The following is an 8,833-nucleotide window of genomic DNA, read 5'->3' as shown; positions in this document are numbered from 1 at the left end:
ACGTATACTTGTACATTGGACATACATACACCACATTATAACATAAGGCTAGGAGGAGTGGACTTACCATACACCCTTGCTAAGACTCGCTATGGACACAGAACACCGCCCCCTAATAGTCGCTAGGGGACTCGCCAAGGAGAACACGCTACAAAGGTAGCGAGAGGAGAGAGAAACAGGAGCTTGGCTGTGATTGGAGAAAGGTGCTGTGAAATCCCCATTTTCATGGCCAGAAAAGACCGATGTTGTTTATGCTTTATAAAAATCAGAGTACTTCATTTTATAAAAATGTTGCGGAATTTGTTCCCAGAAAAACATGGTAAATACGTTATTAAAACATTTTCGAAGAAACGTATTTATTTCATTTTAAAACGTTTGGGATGTCATCGTTAATACAGAAACATAAGCATAAACAGAACTTACAATTATTTACACTAGTGATCTACATCTCTTTAAATCTCTCAGTGTAATGTCACTTCATATCAACACCTGTGATATAAATAAACTGACTGGGTCAGGTTGGGAAACCTGGTGAGTACATAGGGTTTTCAACCCACAATAATATAATTATTATGTTTAAACAATCAAATAATCAACCCAATTACCCATCCCCATTATCTTCTTTATTCTTAAGGATCTACCCTAAGAATCAGCTATTTCTCATTCATTCATTCCTAAGGATCATCCTAAGGAAACAACATGAAGTCCATTGTTGCCAATGACACTTTGGTCAAGCGCAGCTGCTAATCTTGTCACTTAGGCACAGCTGCCAGAATTGGGACATTTCCTATGAGGCGCTTCTGCCGGTATTGACCTTTTAACGCCACTGTCATGGTCATAAGGCTCCCTATTAGGCACAACTGTTGATACTGTCCTTAGAGCACAGCTGCTAGGACGTTTACCGTAGATCTAAAACATCTACGGGTTGTGGCGCAGCTGCCAGTGCTCATCTATAGGGTACTTGGTCCACTGCTGCCAATGTATTACCTATAGGGCACTAGGTCCGTACTACTAAAGTTCCTCTATTTCAGCTTTTATCCCTCATCATTCATCTACCCATGTTTTACGCAACATATTTTGTAGATATAAAATACTTTATACAGTTTACATCATTTAAAACATGTATAAAAATCTTTCACCAGCATAGACAGCAAGTATTAAGACAATATGCACACATAACACGTAATTTATATTAAAATACTTCATATCTATGTGTAAGATGAAAGGGACCATGCACTCACTTGAGAAGGTGGTGACTCGGTACTCGGACAGCGCTTCGTTTACTTTAAAATAATTTCCTTCGACGAAACCTAGTATTATTACCACTAGATTTTAGTCTAAGATTTATCGTGACTAATTATTAGTCTTATTATTATTATTATTATTATATAAGCGTTTAAACAATACTTTCCAACCACTATGTACAGACAGGGGCCAGACATAAAACACCGGAGGGCAGGACCATTTTGGCATATAGCACTTCTGAAATCCAACAACCCTATGCGGCCCTTTAAACCAGATTCCCCGTACCGCGAGTAGTTAAAAAGATATTATAACGACACTTATATAATTCATAATAATAGCTCAAATATTTATTATAAATTTATAATAACAATACTAATTTTAAATATAAACTATATTTAAAATAGGATAAGCATTACTTACAAGGGGATTTTAGCTAGGAGTCGGGCTCTGTAGGGGCAGAACTTCGTCGCTGAATCTTTCTAAGAAAGATTCGTGCAGCGCTTCAGCGCTCACCTTACTATACTAAAACTACAGAAAGAGAAGTCGAATCACGAGGGACCGAAATGCTCGGGGGATAAGGAGAGAAAGACTCTTGAATCAAGAGAATGGTGCAAGAAATATGAGAGCCCAAGCCTCTTATTTATAGTAATTGAATTTACAAAAACTACCCTCCATAATTACTTAATGACCTTATAGTTATATAAACAACTAAACACCCCTTTATAATACTATTTTAAATAGATTTAATGATATTTGCACTAAACTAATGTCGAAAGAACTCAACATTAGTCTTATAATGACCGCATCGTCGATACCTTTCTAATGATATATACATATGTATATATATGTGTACGTATATATGATTTATACTTTATTTTAATACGTAAATATGCTATTATAATTTGTAACTCGTTCATACGAACTCCATTTTTGACGTTATTTATATCCACGCGTAGGTGGAGACGTACTCTACAACTTTCGTTTAGACTCCGTCGGCTAATTTTGACTTTATTTTTAAAGTTATATTTTTAACAGGTCGGGACAGGATTGGTCCGTTAAAATCTCATAACTTCTTCATCCGATGTCCATTTTCGTCTGTCTTTTTATTGTTACGCTACTAATAATGAGATCTTCAATTCTCGTTTAGGTTGTGTCGGCTAAAAATCGCTCGATCTAATATTCGAATTTCGGACTGTACACTGCTAATCCGAAACTTCGAAAAATCGTAACTTCTTCATATGAAGTCAGATTTGGGCGTTCTTTTTATCGAAGTTCTTAGTTTAACATATTCTACGACTTTCGTTTAGAGCGCTAAATCTAAATCTCGCTCTATCATAAATTTACTATTTACGCTTCCCGGCGCCGTGCCGGTTCTGACGCGAAACTTTGACGGGTCATAACTTCTTCGTTATAACTCGGATTTCGGCGTTCTTTATATGTACGGAAACCCTGTGACATATTCTACAACTTGGTTAAGATTATTTATTCTAAATAATCTTTTTGTCGAAAAGTCATTTTCGACCCTTATTGCCTCTAAATTGACTAGCCCGGATCTGCAGGCGTTACAATTATCTCCCCCTTTGGATGATTACGTCCCGGAATCATCAACGAAACAGGGTCATATAATGACTCCATACATCATCTCTTCATCCTAGGTAATAATTATAACTTCTACATTCCTTCAATTCTATCTCTTAAACTCATTGACTGTAAGAGTACTCGATCGTGCACCTGCTCTCTACCTCAGGTTAGACTCCAAATTATGACCTTCAAGTCACAATCTCAATCCTTGCTGGATACGGACTTGAGATAAGTTCTTTTATTACTACTATAGATCGATGTGGCATATTCTAATGACCTATCATCGTATGTTGCAACACTTAGACTTAGGTCTCTTAGAGTTAAATTCTAAAACAGACTATGCCTTCCTTCATGTTCTAATGTGATATAATCACACTTTAACATTAGGCATTTCTAGCCACCAACTTCTTTAACAACGAGTGCGATACTTCTATTGATCGCTTTGATTTCAACCGTTTGGTTTAAGTCGGAAGCTACATCAAACTTGGTCCTCTGAGCCACACAACATACTCATCGTAGTCGGACTCGATTCGATATGACCACTAGGGTCGGAATATCAACAATCTTCTTAGTCATTACCGAAACGATGGTAACAACACACTTGAATAAAACGAAATCAATTACTAGCTTCTTGGTAACCTTGTGACTTTCCCTGATCCAAGTGTGAGTCCTGTGCTTCCGGTAGTATAGGCCTCTACTACCATTCACACCTACTCATACTCGTCTCAGGTATTGTCCCACAGTTTTCCAAGTCACCACACAAGAAAATCATATAACAGCTTAACACATCAGATATCAAAACGAAGGTTTTTATTATTCCTTGAAACTATTACATAGGTGTTCAAGTTCACCCTAGAATATGCCTCTAACAGGCTACATCATACGATTCTATGGCTACCTCATAACTCGATCTTTGGATGTCAAGTTGTCACTCCTGAATCCTCGCATTGTCATCTGCTTCGTCAAGGATCATTTGAAATGCTCTCGCCTTTGGCTTTGGCGGCACATTTCGCTTTGTAGCCCCCCTCTCTCTTTGGGCAATCTTGCTTGAAGTGTCCTTCCTCATTACATTCGTAACACACCCTTTTATTGAATTTACACTCGTTGGCATAATGCCCATGCTTCCCACACTTGAAACAAGTTACTTCCTCACTGCATTTTCCAGAGTGTTTCTTTTTGCACTTCTCGCACCATCTTTCTTCACTCCCTCCTCCTCTAAACTTCCTGGTACTTGATTTGCTTCTCTCATCGGGCTTCGCAGACCCCTCAAACTTCCTCTTTTCGCCAACCTCGGTCTTGTTGGCGGCTCTTCCCTTGATCATCTCCTCAACCGACTTGGCAGCCCAGATAGCTGCCTCCAAAGTAGGTGCCTGACGCACTGGCACTGCATATTCCCATGGAAGTCCTTTTGCGTACTTGTCAACTTTTGTCAGCTCATCCGGAACAAGACGTAAGGCGAACTCCATCTTCTCTGTGAAGTTGTTGGTGTATTCATCAATAGACATGCTTCCTTTCTTTAAGGTAAGGAATTGGTTTTCTAGCTCTAGCAGATTTTGGGCTGAGCAGTACCTACGTTTGAAATGCACCAAAAATTCTGCCCATGTCAGTTGCAGGGGCTCATTGGGGCTCAGCGTCTTTCCCAAGGTATTCCACCATCGTACAGCGCCTCCTCGAAACTGACGCACTGCAAACGTGGTCTGTTGTTTTCCCTTGCAACCGCACGTCATGAAAGCTAATTCCATCTCCGAGATCCAATCCATGACCCCGATCGGATCCTCCTTTCCAGTGAAAGTCGATGGCTTGCAAGTCAGAAAATCCTTGTACTTGCATCCATTCCTCTCGACTTCGTCATCTTGGTTGTTTTGTCGAACTATTGGTGGGTTGACTTGACCAACAGTCCCACTGTAGTTTCCTTCCTCAGTCTGCCCTTCGTTCAACTTGGGCTGTTCGATCTGAATAGTCGCTTCCTCACGATTTTGCTGGAGCAAACGTCTGGTTTCCTCCATTTGACGATCCAACATTGCTTGGATCATCACTTGCACTCCTGCCATCGTTATTGGCTCAGCAGCGGCTACCACAACCGGTATTTGCTCAATCGCTGGGGGTTGATCTCGGTTCCCATTTGCATTCACGTTTCCGCTACGGGTTCTTGCCATCTTGATCTATACGCCGAATAAGGTGAATCTAGACCTTCACTTAGGATTGACGTTTAAATCATTCTTATCACTCCGAAACGTTTATATGCTAGTTCTAATATCGTAGTTAAACGCTTAGAATCCTAAACACATAAGGTTTCCAGATCCGGTCGGCAACAAACCATAGATCCGAACAAATAACAGCATATCAAGCACAAGCATTTAGCACATAAAAGCATTTTAGGCACAATTCCTAAAATAAGCTAGTGCTCACACCTCACAATCATCGCTTAGCATTCTAAGTTTAAGTCTAGAAATAAATCCATATTCCTAGTTCGCTTAAACTAATGCTCTGATACCAACTGTGACATCCCCATTTTCATGGCCAGAAAGACCGATGTTGTTTATGCTTTATAAAAATCAGAGTACTTCATTTTATAAAAATGTTGCGGAATTTGTTCCCAGAAAAACATGGTAAATACGTTATTAAAACATTTTCGAAGAAACGTATTTATTTCATTTTAAAACGTTTGGGATGTCATCGTTAATACAGAAACATAAGCATAAACAGAACTTACAATTATTTACACTAGTGATCTACATCTCTTTAAATCTCTCAGTGTAATGTCACTTCATATCAACACCTGTGATATAAATAAACTGAGTGGGTCAGGTTGGGAAACCTGGTGAGTACATAGGGTTTTCAACCCACAATAATATAATTATTATGTTTAAACAATCAAATAATCAACCCAATTACCCATCCCCATTATCTTCTTTATTCTTAAGGATCTACCCTAAGAATCAACTATTTCTCATTCATTCATTCCTAAGGATCATCCTAAGGAAACAACATGAAGTCCATTGTTGCCAATGACACTTTGGTCAAGCGCAGCTGCTAATCTTGTCACTTAGGCACAACTGCCAGAATTGGGACATTTCCTATGAGGCGCTTCTGCCGGTATTGACCTTTTAACGCCACTGTCATGGTCATAAGGCTCCCTATTAGGCACAACTGTTGATACTGTCCTTAGAGCGCAGCTGCTAGGATGTTTACCGTAGATCTAAAACATCTACGGGTTGTGGCGCAGCTGCCAGTGCTCATCTATAGGGTACTTGGTCCACTGCTGCCAATGTATTACCTATAGGGCACTAGGTCCGTACTACTAAAGTTCCTCTATTTCAGCTTTTATCCCTCATCATTCATCTACCCATGTTTTACGCAACATATTTTGTAGATATAAAATACTTTATACAGTTTACATCATTTAAAACATGTATAAAAATCTTTCACCAGCATAGACAGCAAGTATTAAGACAATATGCACACATAACACGTAATTTATATTAAAATACTTCATATCTATGTGTAAGATGAAAGGGACCATGCACTCACTTGAGAAGGTGGTGACTCGGTACTCGGACAGCGCTTCGTTTACTTTAAAATAATTTCCTTCGACGAAACCTAGTATTATTACCACTAGATTTTAGTCTAAGATTTATCGTGACTAATTATTAGTCTTATTATTATTATTATTATTATATAAGCGTTTAAACAATACTTTCCAACCACTATGTACAGACAGGGGCCAGACATAAAACACCGGAGGGCAGGACCATTTTGGCATATAGCACTTCTGAAATCCAACAACCCTATGCGGCCCTTTAAACCAGATTCCCCGTACCGCGAGTAGTTAAAAAGATATTATAACGACACTTATATAATTCATAATAATAGCTCAAATATTTATTATAAATTTATAATAACAATACTAATTTTAAATATAAACTATATTTAAAATAGGATAAGCATTACTTACAAGGGGATTTTAGCTAGGAGTCGGGCTCTGTAGGGGCAGAACTTCGTCGCTGAATCTTTCTAAGAAAGATTCGTGCAGCGCTTCAGCGCTCACCTTACTATACTAAAACTACAGAAAGAGAAGTCGAATCACGAGGGACCGAAATGCTCGGGGGATAAGGAGAGAAAGACTCTTGAATCAAGAGAATGGTGCAAGAAATATGAGAGCCCAAGCCTCTTATTTATAGTAATTGAATTTACAAAAACTACCCTCCATAATTACTTAATGACCTTATAGTTATATAAACAACTAAACACCCCTTTATAATACTATTTTAAATAGATTTAATGATATTTGCACTAAACTAATGTCGAAAGAACTCAACATTAGTCTTATAATGACCGCATCGTCGATACCTTTCTAATGATATATACATATGTATATATATGTGTACGTATATATGATTTATACTTTATTTTAATACGTAAATATGCTATTATAATTTGTAACTCGTTCATACAAACTCCATTTTTGACGTTATTTATATCCACGCGTAGGTGGAGACGTACTCTACAACTTTCGTTTAGACTCCGTCGGCTAATTTTGACTTTATTTTTAAAGTTATATTTTTAACAGGTCGGGACAGGATTGGTCCGTTAAAATCTCATAACTTCTTCATCCGATGTCCATTTTCGTCTGTCTTTTTATTGTTACGCTACTAATAATGAGATCTTCAATTCTCGTTTAGGTTGTGTCGGCTAAAAATCGCTCGATCTAATATTCGAATTTCGGACTGTACACTGCTAATCCGAAACTTCGAAAAATCGTAACTTCTTCATATGAAGTCAGATTTGGGCGTTCTTTTTATCGAAGTTCTTAGTTTAACATATTCTACGACTTTCGTTTAGAGCGCTAAATCTAAATCTCGCTCTATCATAAATTTACTATTTACGCTTCCCGGCGCCGTGCCGGTTCTGACGCGAAACTTTGACGGGTCATAACTTCTTCGTTATAACTCGGATTTCGGCGTTCTTTATATGTACGGAAACCCTGTGACATATTCTACAACTTGGTTAAGATTATTTATTCTAAATAATCTTTTTGTCGAAAAGTCGTTTTCGACCCTTATTGCCTCTAAATTGACTAGCCCGGATCTACAGGCGTTACAGGTGTTGACGTGATTTTCTTCAAGAGGTTGTTGAAGGTTTTGTTTTTGTAAATAGCTTACCTTAAACGTTATTTCAACTGAAACTTATCTTAGAGCCCTAGATTCACCATTTTTCCAGTCGCCTGCCTCCGGTTTCAACATTGATCGATTCAATTTGAGGCTTTAAACAGCAAAACTTGTTTCTTTCGTAGTTGTTTGTCTCTGAATTGTTAATCTACTATATTGATATGTATTTTTTTGATTTGTGATTTATGATAGGGAGGTTTTAAGGCGAAGATGATTGATTGCTTATTCTAACACCTCTTGTATGAGAATGGTCTTTAAATGTTGTTCATTGAGCACATAAAGCAACCTTCTTATCTGAACTTTAAACATGTATGAATTTTTGGTTTTATAAAATTTAAGTTTTGATTGTAATTGGAACCTCACTACTATATAGAATAGCCATAGTACAACCTTTCTTTGTTATGATGCACATAGTATGGAAAATATGGAAATAACTCTGATTACGAAATTTACATTGGATTTTACATAATGCATCCTTGATGTTCTATGATTAAATGGATTTCAATGAGATGAAATTGCTTAAAAGTATATGTCAATATGCCCACCAAGTGTTTGGTAAAATGCCTAATTGACAAAATCATTCTTTTGATGCTTCTTACAACACTTTTAAATGATATAGATTGAAGTTCCTCTCTAGCCCATTGCATTTGAAATCTTATAAATGGTTTGATGTTTATAATATTTAATTAAAATTGAAAAATAAAAAATGAAGTGTTAGAAGTGTTACCAGTCCCTACTATATGCTAAGAATGAGATGCTAAGAGAGAAAAAAGACATGACACCAAAAAAGTGATGTGACAAGGTGTCAGGAGTGTTACCACTCCCTTTAGCCTAACACC

General features: G+C 37.6%; 1 non-coding gene across 1 annotated transcript; it reads left to right on the top strand.

Annotated features, from left to right (window-relative positions):
• The first annotated feature begins 8,197 nt into the window (after positions 1–8,197).
• Positions 8,198–8,290, top strand: LOC145071756 (small nucleolar RNA snoR1). The gene has a single exon (XR_013690764.1). It is a non-coding gene; the product is annotated as a small nucleolar RNA snoR1 (small nucleolar RNA).
• The last annotated feature ends 543 nt before the right edge of the window (positions 8,291–8,833 follow it).

Source organism: Lactuca serriola, chromosome 8 (assembly GCF_051521515.1).
Source record: "Lactuca serriola cultivar US96UC23 chromosome 8, Lser_US96UC23_V15, whole genome shotgun sequence".
In the NCBI taxonomy this organism is placed as follows: domain Eukaryota; kingdom Viridiplantae; phylum Streptophyta; class Magnoliopsida; order Asterales; family Asteraceae; genus Lactuca; species Lactuca serriola.
Note: the sequence above shows the minus strand (reverse complement) of the source record. Positions and strands in the feature narration are given on the sequence as shown.